Here is a 14,831-nt window from a genome sequence, read left to right as displayed (position 1 = left end):
GCGGACACTTCCCCAGCGCATGTTTCACACGGCGTTGATGGGGTGTTAACGATGCTAAAATTTCAGCCGAGCTCCTCAGCCACGCTGGGCTGGGAACGGGGAGAGCAGCTCTGCAATAAAAACCAGCTGCAAACCAGATTTCCCCGCAGCACAGCCAGAGGAGTTGTCCTTGCACCTGGGGGAAGGAAGCAGAGGTGCAGGACCTGCAAAGCAAGACACAACTTCGGGAAGGAGGACAGAAGAAGCCTCTGGTATAGAGCCAGATGCAAAGCTCCTCTTTGGGAGACAGTGGGAGGGGGAAGTACTGACCCAGCCATGGAATGTTTCAGTATTACCTCAACAGAAATCAGTCTGGGCTACTAAAATGATTAAAATTACTTCCTAGTGATGGAATGGCTGCAGAACATGCTTTTAGCTACTATTGTAATAAAGTATTTACAGTCTGCAATTCTTCCACTTCTTTCCACACAGCCATCACGCAGGTGGTAATAAATAAAAATGTACCATTGTGAGGAGATTAATAAAAAAAAAAAAAAAAAAAAAAAGCCCTGGAATATATTCATGGTACCTATCTTTGCAAATGCAGGCAGAGCAGAAAGCTCATTTTGTCTGTCTGACGTCATTGCTCTGTCCCCTACTTGCTTGAGATGGGCTATGTACTCATTCTCCACAAAAGAGATGTCAACTGAACTGAGAAATACTGTCAAGCACGCTGCCCTGTTGTCTTATCTGCTAATGCAGCACTAATGTAGCATGGCATCGTTATCGTCTCCAGGCTCTGTGTCCACCGCTGCTGCCCCTGCTGCTTGTAATCTCTGGCTGCTGTAGCTATTGAGCAAGAGATTTTCTAATTTTTTTTTTTGCCTGTTCCCACTCTGGCTCATCACTTCTTCAATCAGCAAAATAATCCGGGAGCATCATCTCGGGGAGAGCTGCGTGGACTGTCAGACCTGCCTCAGCCTGGAAGTGCAGGTGAACCACCCAGTTAGGAGGGAAAAGACAAGATGATGGCAGAGTGGCCAGGGAGAAAAAAAGGCAGTGGCAGCAAGCTCTGAACTACCAACAGCGACAGTTTAGGCTCTTTTTCTCATCTAGCAGTGAGTGGATTTATCAGTGGTTATCAGTTCCCACTTCTGAACAAGCTCTGCTGGGCTGTTTTCATTGGCACCTGTGTAAAAATAGAGTCAGACCCAGCAGATGCAGCACCCATCACCTGCAGCCCCTGCTCTGAGCCTCCAGCGTTACTGTGCTGCAGTAACTCTACCTCTGCTCCATTTGGGGTTTATTCCTAATTCTGTTATTCAAACCTGACTGGAGATTCTTGGAAGGAAGAAGCAAACTCATGTGCTCAACTCTCAAATGAGTGTTCCCTAGTTGCAAAAACAGGGCTATTTTAGACAATACTATGTTCACCTGCAGCACCTTTTGCATATGAAAAAGTGCAAGACCCATGAATTCTCTTCCCCTGAGCTAAATTCCAAACCGGAGGGACTAAAAGCCAAATTCATTGCATCTGTAGAACACCGGGGACAGGAAGACAAGGAGTCTGTGCCCCTTGGAGAGCAAGCACACCACTTGCATTTCACAGCTGTCTGAACAAATGGGGCCAAACAGAGAGCCCAGGGTGGGCAAGGAGGAGCCACCCTGCTCCCATGAGCGTGCTGGTGCCTGGCAGCCACCAAGACTCTGTGGAAATGGAGCAAACTTCCAGACATCTCCCCTTTCTAAAACCTTCACAGGAGATAAAAAAGGTTTTTTTTAGGGGCTTCCAGACAGAGGAAGAAAAAATCTGAAAAATCCAAATATCTGAAGTACCTAGAGCAGGTGACTGATTTAAATACAGCACAGCTTGCTGTGGGGAGATTACATCTCCTTCACCAGCTCCAGACAATGCAGCTCACAGTCCCTTTCCATGCAGCTTCCTCATCACGTTGGATCCTGCCTAGTTCAGGCACACCTCACCACCAAATCCTGCAGTCTGAGCCACCCAGATGGTTGTAGAGCTGAGAAAGAGAAACATTTCCACAAGCAAAAGGTCTCTCTGAATGTATTTTATGATGGAGACTGAGCATTACAGATTGCAGGGCAGTCACGGTTTGTCTCAGTCGTGGTTCTGCACAAGTCAGCCCTGGTCATCACATCCTTCACTGCCACTTCTGCTGAGACAGTCCCTGGACAAAACAACTGCCTCGGCTGGCCAGTAAAGCAGGGTGGTTTATGGGGAGGTGGAAATGCAATCCAGGAAAGAGAAATCTTCATCGAAAGAAAGTGGGAGGGAGCTCCTCCTGACAGTGATAACAAACAGAATAGTCTGCAGATAAAATAAAGAAGCAAAGCCAAATCCTAGTTCATTAACATAGCTCAGGAAAGAGCCTAGAACTGCAGACTGGACAGTTTTTGAGGACCCACTGAAAGGCTGCAGGCAGTAAAAAAACATTCATTTTAAGTGGAAAAATGTTGTTCTCAGGAGTACTAAGCAGGCAAATCCAAAAGACACCAAAAATCCTGCCCAGCCATAAAGCAGCTTGGGAGGGGAGTAACTCTGTTATACTTCTTCTGAGTGAAGGAATGCATACAATCAGGTTTTGCCTTCCATTAATGCCCTAAAAGGTTCCTGAATAGTAACTGCAGTATAAAACTTGCTTATTCAACCTCCACATCATTCCAATAAAGTCAGATATTTGGGTCAGAGATCTGTAGGAGTAACCACGTTACTTCTTAATCTTTGCCATACTTACATGGTGCACTTCGGCTACCAAAAATAATAGCACCCTGATCTTTTGAGCCACAGATCTAAAAGTCCTTTTAAAAGGACAGATGGCATTCTTCCTCATGTTGTATGGACTGGAAGTGTGCAGCAAAACAGAAGTTATTTTTTTCATCCTTGTGATAGCAAGTGATAACGGGGCAGGATACCCTGTAAATACAGATACACATATATATTGTATACCTATAGCTTAATAGGTGTGACAGATCTGTGGTGCCTGTTGAGACAAGCCCAGTGCCAGAGCCATCTGGAGTGTAGTAGTTTCATCCCATGAAAGTGATGATAAAAACTAGATTATGTCCCATATTACCAGGGAAAAACCTTATTTTAAATATCCCGCAGGGCTGCTCTGTCACACACTGAAAAATCTGCAGGACATTATCTTGGAAATCAGTTCTTGATCTTCCTAAAGGGAACTTCTCACATGGGCATAGGATGCCTTCTCCCCCCCCCCACCCCAAGCCCTTGGCTGCAGTATACCTTAATGTCACTGCTTCTTTCTTTCTGTATTTCCTTTCACCAAGACACTATTCTAAAATTTTCTCCCATTTTCTTCTGGATTTAATTTTGCAGTTTGCTTCCCTGTTCAGTTAAGTGTTGATTCACGACACCTCAGCTTTCAAGAGACATCCGAGGTGAGGCTCATGAGCTTTTCTTCAGCAGATTTTTATTTTGTATGCTCTGGGGTTCAGCCTCAGCTACAGAATAACTGCAGGGGGTTCATGTTTAAATTGAGCTGCATTCCTTTGGCTGCAGGAGTGGGCCTATGCAAAGGAAATGCACAAATCCATAAATAAGGCTTGGCACGATTTCCCTGCTCTACTTAATGCCGACATTTGCAAGCTCTGTTTTCCCAAACCTCTTGCTTCCACATTCCTGCACCTGCTAATTTGTTAATTCTGTTTTCACTGAGTTTAGACTTATGTATTCTTAATTATGCTAATGAAGAATAAACTACTTAAAATATTAATGTTTTGCAAACCTTTAAAAGCAAACAGTTAACAAATACCTTGCCCCTGAGGTCTGTCTTAACTCTTGGATTCACAGACCAGTCCAAGTGATTACTTTTTCTCTTGAGGAGATGTCCTGTCCTCCCTTTCTCCTTTCTCCTCCCTCTCAGGTCTCTTCTGATAACAGCCTCACTTTCTCCATTTCTATCTGACCTCTGTTGGGAGGAGGATCTCGAAGTTAAATGAAAATCGCCCCCAAAGTGGTAATTACAACAGGTGTCTCCACCCGTTTTCTTTTCCTCTCTTGGTGTTGACCTCCTCTCCCCTCCAAGGCTCTGTAAAGGCTCCTTGCCCTGCTCCTTCCAGCCATCCCTCACAAGCAGTGTCTGGAACCTGCTGGGAGTTCCTGGGGTGCCACAGACCTCTCTCTGTCCCCCTCCTGTCCTCTGTGCATCCCTCAGATACCTCTGTCAGGCAGGAGAGTTACAAATCTGGCAAAGGAATGAGGCAGGAGCCAACGTGTGCTCCCTACGAGGCAGGAGCTGAGCTCTCCTCCTCGTGCACCCACAATTTCACCAAATTCTCCTCTGCTCTCCCTGAAAATCACTTTGCACACCTGTTTTCCTGGCTTCTACATAAAGCATAGGTCAAATCATGGCAGACGTGCACCAAAATTGTGACGGGCTGCGCATGAAAGGGATGGTGAGCGCTGAGCCTGCAAAGAAGAAAGGTGTCGAGTTGCTTCATTTACCCAAACAACAGCTACCTGCAGATCGTCCCTGGCTGCTTGGGGTTTCTTCCTATCTGTGCACTCCTGATAAAAGCTGTGCTTTTTATGCTGCCAGTCTTTCCTGAATGTCTGCGTGGAGCTGCTAAATCACAGATTACAACGTGTAGGATATCGTTCTCACCATCTCCCTGACAAGGCAGCATTGTTTCTTACAGGACAGATGGCTTACAAGATACTGATCTCTGCCAAGGGAGCAGCACCGCACTGTCTGCAAAGTGGCTCTAAAGTGACTCTGAAAGCAACTGTTTTGGCATTAAGATTGAGACTGAGGATAAACCACACCGAGGAGCAGGCCGTGTAAGAAGCATCACTCTCAGCAGCGTATCAAGGAGCTGTTTCACCCCAGGAGAGCAGCTTTCCCCAGGGTTGTGTGCCCCCCTAGCTGCTCACAGTCTGCACGACTAGACTAGATTACAGTCATGCCATGCTTGTCACTTCCCTGGGAGTCTAGCCACACTTGCCGGGGTTTATTTTCAGCCCTAAGCTTTGGGAGTTCAATAATTATATGAGAATGTGTTCTGGGGAAAAAGAAAAAAAAAAAGTTTCTAGCCTCTGGGGTGTGAAATAAAGAGTGTGAGTCACAGAGTGAACTTCATTGATGCAGAAACCAGACAGAAAGTGTCCCAAATTCTCTGGGTTTAAAAATCTCCTAACTTTAAGCCAAAGTTTGCAGATTTGAGATGTGGGACAGAGATAGGAGAAATGGGCCTTGGAGCCCATGGACTTGGCAGTACTAAAATCAGAGAATCACAGAATCATAGAACATCCTGAGCTGGAAGGGACCCACAGGGATCATCCAGTCCAACTCCTGGCCCTGCACAGACACCCCAACAATCCCACTCTGTGCCTGAGAGCGTTGTCCAAACACCTCTTGAGCTCTGTCAGGCTTGAGGCCATGCCCATTCCCTGGGGAGCTGTTCCATTTGGGGATTCCAGATCTTCTCTGCAGGCCACTGACCTCCTTCTCTAAGTCCTTTCCTGGCTGGATAAAACTCCAGCATGATCCGTGCAGCAAGGGATGTGTCTGTGCTCTGCTCTGGTAGCAGGTCAGGGCGACAGTGGCATTTTGTACCCTGACTCAAGCCCACACATTCCAAGGACTGCCTGCTCTGCTATTTATAAAGCTAAAAGGGAGTTATCAGTCAGCCAGCACAGCGCAGAAGCATCACTTGTGTTCTCCATGAAGGCAGTTTTGTAAGTCCATTAAATCATTCCAGCTAGATATCATCCACCCTTGTTCACACGGAGCCACAGAGCATCCCTCTGACTCAATCCAATAAAGCAGCCACCAGTTTAACACCACTTTTGGCAGAGGAGAAATGCATTTCTGTACATGCCTACTTAACAGCCAAGGCCTGCTGAAGCTTCTCTGCTGCAAGACACCTCTATTACTGCCACGCTGAGCTTAAAATCAGCTGAGAAAATATGTTACACACTAGAGAACTTTATTTAAGCACAGTCATAACTGTGGCTACAGACAGAAATGCAAACAGAGGGGATATCACCAGACAGGCACTATTTTCAAGGGGCCCTCCTCCTGCAAATCCCTGCCTCATGACACAGCTGGTTAGGGAGCCCTGAAAAATAGGAAGTACCATCACCCCCGTTTTCTAAGGAAAGCAGAAGGAGACGCTTCCAACTTTTGAGAGAATATCCAGGGCAGTAAAGAACCTCATTCCACTCCACACCTTAACCACTGACTGACAGCTGAACTCCTTGTGGAAGACTGCAGAGGAGAGTAAGACCTCCCTGCTGATGTTTTCCCTCCTGATGTTCTCCCTCAAACAAGGCACTGGAGCAGCAGATGTACAGTGATGATGCACTGCTGGTCTCTTCTGACAAGCACTGTTCTTTCAAATCCTCATTTTCCTTTGGTTTCCTCTTGCTTTTTCATCCAAAAGCTTCCATCCTCGATGGCTCTGAAGGGTCTGAAAATTCAGGTGTCCGATGCTTAGACAGCTACAGGAGTTAGCAGACAGTCTGGAAAGGAACAAAGGGCTTAGAGAGGTTTGAACAGTCCCATCCATCTCAGTGAGGGGTTTAATCCTGGGGCACGATCACTGCTGGTGACAATTCCAATCCTTACACAGGAGAGGAGATGGAAAGTTACCAGTTCCCATTATTTTCCTTTTTAATATCCTTATTATCCTTTTTACTTCCATGCCTGGGTGATGTTTGAAGACACCCCCACCTATTTTGCCCCACCTAAAAGGAGCTACGTGAATAAAACTTGTACAAGAAGTGAGCAATGATTAAGGTGTTCACTGAAACATGGGAAACAGACAGAGAATTTAAGTAACTCTGCAAACTGCTGGAGGGACCACTGCAGCTGTCAGACATCACTTGGACATGGTTTCACCTGGCACGTGTTACTTTTTCCAGCTTTTGCTTGCTCAGGCTGACCCCACTCCTGGACTCTGAACCTCGTCCTGCTGTGAACACAGTGTTCAAGGTGTAATCCTCCCTTCCCAGGGCTATTTCCAGGGTAGCAGCTCTCAGCACTGACTGGAGGCAGGAGTGCCAGGCTAAGATCCCCCTGCACAACCACCTGAGGCTTTCTGCACTCCTCCACAGCTCTCAGGGGGGCTGGGGAAAGCAGCCTAACCACATCCAGTTCCTCACAGATCATTAGGTCCGTGGCAAAACAAGCAGAATTAATGTGTGGGAAATGAGATTAGTGCCCAGCTCTGCCCTGACTTTGGCTTCTTGTGTCAGTGAAGTGAAGGGCCCGGTGTTCCCACCAGAATGGGATCTCTTAGAAAGCACACCCCATCACATGTGGCAAAATAAACTGTGGGTGACATCCCTGAGGTGCCTGGGAGCTTCTCTGGGGTTGAAAAGTCATCAGGACTCTAACTGGGACTTTCAGCAGCAGCATTTGATCCATCTGACAGTCCCGTCCCAGTGACGTGGCCAGCTGGGGATTGTCCCACTGCCTTTCTGGGCGAGCAGCTTTTCATACCTGCACTTCTGTTTGCTCCTCTCATTTGGTTTCAGGGTGTGTGGCACCACAGGTGCCTACAAGCAAGCACAACCAGAGGCCCTGCTCTTGGCTGCTGTGACAGGAACCTGTTCTGTTCCTAGAATTCATTTTTTGCTTCTTCCCATATTCAATAAATGTCACTGCACAGCTCTCCTCTTCAATATACTGTCAGCACTCTTCTTTCCAGATACAGAAGAGCAGATAAAATGTCTGATTAAAAACAGCTACAAAGGGCTAAACCCAGCTTGTACAATGAGCAAATGGCAGAGATATTAAATGAAGACCTGGGGATTTTTTCCCCTTACTCTTTCAATGGGCATTGGCATCATGACCATCTACAGCTCCGTAATTTCAAGCTCTGTGGGTAGTTTTACACATTTCCTTGTTCATGTAATTAGCTGTTAGCATTCTTGAACATTGTCCATTAAATTTTATTACCCACAATCTAGTTTTCATAGAAGAACAGCAAAAATTACCACGAAAATAATATCCATGAAAGACATGTTACATGCATCATCACAAGGGAAAATTGGGACTTTCCTCAAATTCCGAGCTGTTCCTAGACAGACTGCACGATTCATTAAAATACTGAGTCTGATCTTGCTTCTGTCACAAATCTAAAATTAATTCTTTGACTCTTTAGGATTACCCTGCATCCCTGCTAGCTTAATTACATGCAGGACTTAATTTGGACTCACCAAAAGTGTTCAGGTTCACAATTTCCTCAAAACCTAATTTTTCAGGTCTCTTTCTGTAACTCCACTAAAGGAGTGGGTTTGTATTTAGTAGCTAGCTACCTCTAGTAAATGCATGAAAAAAACCTAACTAAGCCCAAACTAATTTTTCACTATGATGAATTAAAGCCAAATTCTTCTCAACATACTGAGGTTATGTTCCCTGGGTCCTGTGTTTTGAAGTGCCATGAAGGACCTGGTTTTTTGTTTAGTGTTACAGTAGTTGCAGCCTATCTTTCCCCAGCTTCTTCAGCCTGTTTCTCTGAGATTTCCCTCCCCTGCTCATCAATTACCTTTGCTAGCACAGCTCTCCAGTGGGAAGCCAGATTCAGCACCAACATTCCTGTCCTCTCCAGCACTCTGAGGAGCCCTTGCACTGGGTTTTCTTAGCTGGATCTTGCTGCCAGTGATGACCTCTTTTCAATTCTGTCTACAATGTGTTAGACCAAATTTGCTATTTGCTTTCTTCACCCGCCTTTGGCCCAGGTCTGATCCTTCCTCCCAGAGCTGCAGCTCGGGTCAGTCTTTACTGATTTCTGATCAAACCGCAGTGGAGTGGATTTTACCACCAGCAAGCACCTCTGACAAGCACAAGCACTGCTCTCTGCAGAACAGAGCCAAACAGCCACGCTCTACCCAGACAAGCACGGAAAACTACAGACATCAGCCATGCCCTGATTTTAGGTACTGCAAAGTCAGCTGCTCACCTCTTTGGCTCTGTGTGAGCACAAGTACTTTCTTTCTCCCCACAGTGAGCCAGGGATGCGGCTGCCACTGCCCATCCTACAGATCCCAGGGCAAGGAACTCATCCACTCCTCTGTCAGCCCTTCTCCTTGCAAGAGGGGGTGTTCCAGCTGGAGAGAGAATTGGTGCAGCTCTTAAATGTCTCAGTTCAATCCTGTGCACTGAGGAATTTCTCCTAAAAGACACACTCAAGAGTCTCCTGCAATTAACTCTTTCCCTGTCAGCTTAGTAAGGATCTTCTATGGACAAATCCAAGCATTTTGTGTTAGTAAATTGTTACTTGAACAGACAAATTTGCTTTTTTCCTCCACTGGCTTCCCCTGGATTTCCACGATGAAGAGGAGGAGGGCTAGAAGCCATATGGGCTCTACCCATATTATCATGGTAACTACAGCTCTCCCCTCTGTCCTGCTTCTGCTCCAAGCTCTACCTTAAAATAATTAAAGGTGCTGCTTGCTGCTGACCTGACTGACCCTGGCAACTGCTGGGCATCACACCCTGCACCAGTCACTGCTGGTTTTGCCCTCTCGGTCCTGCAGTGGGAAGGTGGCACTGCAGTCCTTGTCCCATCCCCAAGGCCAGGCCTTGAGGCTCTAAGTGCCATCTATTCACAGCATGCAATTTGGAGGGATTCCAAGTTGCAGATGCTTCTCTACCTCGAGTCTTTATTTTTCCTCCTGGTACTCTGGATTTTATTTCATCCCTGAGGTCTCTCAGAACAGTCCACCCTCGCTCAGCCATGGATGATTTATTTTCCTTAGCAAAATCAAAATATTTTGCTAAGGGTATATTCTGCACCTTGAAATAGGTTTTGGTGGGATTTTTTTTTTTTATATGAGGATTATTAACCAGTTTCCCTTTATTTGTGCTTTGAGTTTTCTGTGGTGTTTTTAATGACAGCAGCACTCAAACTCACTCTTGAGTGTGCTGGGTCAGGTAAAGCAAACAGTGTCCCGCTTGTGAGATGCCCTCTGAAGCCAAAAAACCTGCTCAGCAAATCATCCTGCCAGGCCCAAATCTCTGCTGACTTAGCCAATAAACCTTCCAGGGGAGCTAAAGGAGCGAGGGGTCTGGGTGAAAGAAGCTGGGCTCCTCCAAGAATTCCCCTGTATTTCAGGAGAGCTCCTGAGGCCCCTTGTAAACCCTTAGCAGGGCAGTCCAGACTGTCACACTGTGACTGACAACAAATGTCACTTGGCTGACATTTCAGGTGGGAAAAAATCAAATGCTGTCCGTGCGTTTCCCATGTTTCTTTCTGGACTTCAACTTTCTACGAAAGAAAACGAGGGGCAGAGACAGCTCTGGGGATGCTGCACTCGTGCCAAAGATCCCACAGCCTGATCTGCCCACAAACACACGCCAACACTGCACCTGACAATGCCACAGACAGCGAGGGGAAGTTTCAGCACACCTCAGGAATGTCCTTAAAGCCTGGAAAAGGTGACAGCACTTAAACAAACACACACCCTTCATCCCTTCCTGGGATTGTCCACTCTGGTTTGTGCAGTGCTGGACACAGCACCAGCCACAGAGCCATCCAGCTCCCAGATCTGGTCCTGACAATGGGGCTGGTTCAGAGCAGCAATGACACCTCTGTTGCAGTGCAGCAGGAGGTTTGCACTTGCTTAAGCTGATAAATGCAAAGTCAAGGTGACTCCACTTCGTGGATTCCATTTGCATCGGGCTGCAAATCCTGAGGGCACACGGTGAAGCCTGAGCAAGCAATATCAGCAACTGCAGCCCTGCAACCAATGAAACCACTGGGAAAATCCTCCCTCCTCACACAAGGAATGCGGGACGACATCACCAGGGAGTGTTTGCAGCCTGCTGGGCTCAGGGCAGAGGCACCGAACACACCGAGGGAACGAGGCATGAATATTGCCTGTTAGAGATACCTCCTACATGATATTATTACTTTCCATTAAATTGAACAAAAATACCCAGGTTCTGGAAACAGTGTCTCATTGTAACACCTGCATGATTGGATGAATAAATCTGTTTTAATTAACTACCTTTTTTATAGTAGGCTGTAACAAAATATTGTGAGAAAGTGAGAGGCTGATAGTTGGCTTTGAGATTTCAAATAACCCTCTCCTAATTAAGTCTGTATAAATTTATATGGCATCTCAGAGCAAGAAAACACTTAGACCAATCCATTCTTTTAACTTCCTTTCCTATTTTCTTTTCTAGTGTTAGTTATTAATTTACTATGCTCTTCCTTCACATTGCTTCAGCCAGAGCAGAGCCAAATTGTTTCGAATGCATTTTGTGCACTCTGAATTTCAGTTTGCTTATGCAGATCCACTTGTCTTAGGGACTCCAGTGACAGAACTCCTAATTGCATGGCTAAAACTGAAAAGAGAAGTCACTATCCTGGACTCCTTCCTGCTTTGTTGCACTTGTGATGCCATTGACTACACTCTCCAAATTAAAACTCTCCTCCAGCTCAGCAGGGAAGGTATTGCAAAGCTTGGGAGCACATCAAAGCATCTCTGTGCACTGCTGCCCGTTTCATGTCCTACCAATGTGGTCTGTCTCCTGCTGCTCCTGAACTTCTTCACTTCTCAGCCCCAAAGCCTGCTAAGCTTTGAGTTAAGTCTGTTGTCACTCTCACTTTTGGGCTCTATCTCCCCTCCTCAGCACCCCAAAAAACAGGAAAAGAGAGCAATGAGGAGTATGTCTCTATCCATGCATCACCAGTGCTGTGCTGGCCTTGGGAGTGTGTGCAGCCTTAGGGGGAGCTTTAGAACCAAGTAAAGCACAAATATGGACCAAAACAGGACCATCTTCTGGTGCCTTATATATTTGTGTGCAGAAATTGGGTGTGGGGTAGCAGGAAACACTGAGGGGGCTCTGCAAGGACTGTTTTGACATTACCCTGGAGGGTGGAGATGCTCAGGTCATGGCCTGTTCTTGGGCTGTAACAAATACAAACAGGATTCACTCTTGCCACAATCACACACTGCTGGGTTTTAATATTTCCTTTGAACAAAAAGCTGTGCTTTTCTGTCCCATAAGGTCTCCCCAGCTGCCCAGACATGAAAGGCACTGTCAGCAGTGCTCCTAACACATCCTGGCTGGTCTAATGCCAACAGATGATGGGTTTCCACTAGGAACAGTCCATTACTTCGTAGCATCCATCAGTTCCCACGGATTCAAGCACTCATGCAAAGTGCAGACTTGCTCCAAACACCTACAAAAACAGAGATGCTCCAACTAAAAAACCTGGTATTCAAACACCCCTTGTGTCTCCAGCATCTCCACTGCACTGAGCTGATCCATCTGGGATAGGAAAATTCCGCAGTCTGACTGAGGAGGCTGTTTCCAGAGTTCATTTTTCAGGTGCAGGACATTCTCTTTAGTAGCAGCTCTTGATAATGATAATTGATCCATATGATTGGATTGAACAAGAGTGTTGGATGGAAAACATTAGATTGGGCCTCTGGTTCCAAACCAAGATAAAAAAAGAATGAATTTAAATGAGGCATGAGTAGGTCTCCTTATGTGTTGGTTAATTTGGAAACAAATCAGTACTTTTGAGCAGCATCGGTTATCCATGATACTTACAAATGATCTTTCCTATAAAAGACTTCCCTTCCACTGAAGAACTACCCATACTCTTCCCTTTTTATATCTGAAATCTCAGTTCTTTATGACTCGATTCCCCATTTGGTACTCACAAAGGCATATTCTGTATGCTGAGATTATAAAAGATGAATAAAATGGGAATCCATCCATCACAAAATCTACACAGCGGGATGGTGCCCCTCGTGTATCCACATTTTTAGCAGCACACTGTTCGTTTGCTTCTGAGCTAATAAACTGAACTCAGTGACAGCTTTGTGTGGCACAGCCTCAAGGAAGGCACAAACCTGGCTTGGACTTCTCAATCTTGCACGATCACGGGTGTGCTGCTGTGTTTCCTCTTTCCCTGCCTATAAAATGGGTGGAAATGCTGCTAATCTATCCTAACTCCTCACTAAGAGGCTCAATCCATAAAGCCGATTTAAGCTGCAAGATGGGCACAGTAATAATGCCATTAACATACTTCAGATTTTCCAGAAGTGAACAAGAACTGAAAGCCTAATTCGATTTCTTAATTTTCTTTTTGGACTCTGCATTCTCTTCATAATGCTTCAATATTTAAGCACAGGAACGTGCTCTGGACCAGCACTCAGTGCTGTGTGGATGCTCTCTCTGCGTGCCCCAGCTGTGCCCACTCAAGCCTGGTGATCCCTTGGAAAGGGAGAAAAGCCCACCCTTAATGTGTGTAACAGCTCTCACCTTGCCAGTATGACCAGAGGACATCTGAAAAGGCTCTCAGGCTCAAGCATCAGTGTCTGGATCAAACAACAGCATCCTGTGGCTGCCCAAAATTTCCTACAGGCATCACGGAAAATGAGAGACCAATCTACGAGCTGGCAAAAGCATGTTTGGCCAAACATCCAGGAACGCCTGAGCCATTTGCAGAACCTGAATCAGGGTCTGAAATGCCCATAAACAAGAAAAAAAAACCCATGTAACATTGTTGTTGCTGTGAATAATCTGACAGCAGAGGTTTGACAGGTGTTTGTGGTCTTATCCCGGTTTAAATGTTGGAACAATCAGGCACAGGATCCTCTCACAGCCTAACAACCAGATTAAAGGACTCTGAGAGGGGCTCTGCAGCAGGACTGCAGGAATCACACCTCTGTGACTCTGAGCAACTCCTTAGTTCCCTTCAGCTCAGCCTGTCACCGTGTAAAACAACACACTCAGCTTTTATCCACCCATCTCTAACTCTGTGCTTCCCAGGGGCTGAGCCTGAGCTCCTGCCCAAACTTCTGGGCTGAGTCAGCCCCCATTCTGGGAGGGACAGAAGGAGGCTTCTGAAGAGGTCACTGGCACGAGTCAGGTGTCCCTGCCCTGCACACACACTTCTGGTCACTGAGAGGAAGCTCTGAGTGCAGAAGCAGGAAAAAGCACCTCTGATGCTAAAAAAGCAAAGCCACAGAACAGCCCTGAACTGGACTGCTCTGCACAGGTCAGTGACACAGGAGAGGGAGCCTTGTCTCCAGCTGATTTTTGCAGGAGAGAAAGATTAATCCCAAAATGTATGGGAAGGTCATGGCAGCAACATCGCTCTTTTATTACACCCCAAATGCTTCACCCTGAATTTTGGTGCTATCACCTAGTGTGCCCTAAGAAAGAATAAAAATAAACACTTCAGAGGACAGTGAGAACATCTGAAATAAAACATTATTCTTCATGCCCAGATCTAAATCTTGCTAAAGTCAGTGGGAATTTTTTCATTTCCCACTGCTGCTTCTGTGCTCACAGAGGGGCCCTTCAGTTTCCACCAGCAATTCAACCCATAGCCAGTCCCAGGACTGGTGAGAGAGAAGAGGCTCATTAGAGTCATGATTCCCTTCAGCCTGGCAAGAACTGGAAATTCTGAGAATTTAACTCAGCCTTGGACTGGAAATGTCCCTGAGCAGGAACCAGGTAGAGCTAATAACTCTGACAAATCTGATCTTTATTCCCTACAGAAAGACCAGTGTTGGTGGCCTGAATCTCAGCCTCTCCTTGTCTTTCTCCAGCTCTCTGCTGAGAGATTTAACTGCCAGGCTCTTGGATTCTCTAGATGCTCCTCTTTGCATAAATAATTAAAAACTTTGGGAGCTTGCTGACTGTTGTGCTTGAAGACTGGAGTGACATACCAGGAATCTGTAAGATTTTTGTAGGACGAAACCACCCATTTTAACCATTCATGAGTACATTCAAATCAAAGGCAAAATCAGAAGACAACTCAGAAAGATCTGCTCATCTTTGTGCTCCCTGACCCACTCTATAGGTGTACAGCCAGTGTAAATGAACTATTTT

Source organism: Coloeus monedula, assembly GCF_965178545.1.
Source record: "Coloeus monedula genome assembly, chromosome: 12".
Classification (NCBI taxonomy): Eukaryota; Metazoa; Chordata; class Aves; order Passeriformes; family Corvidae; genus Coloeus; species Coloeus monedula.
Note: the sequence above shows the minus strand (reverse complement) of the source record.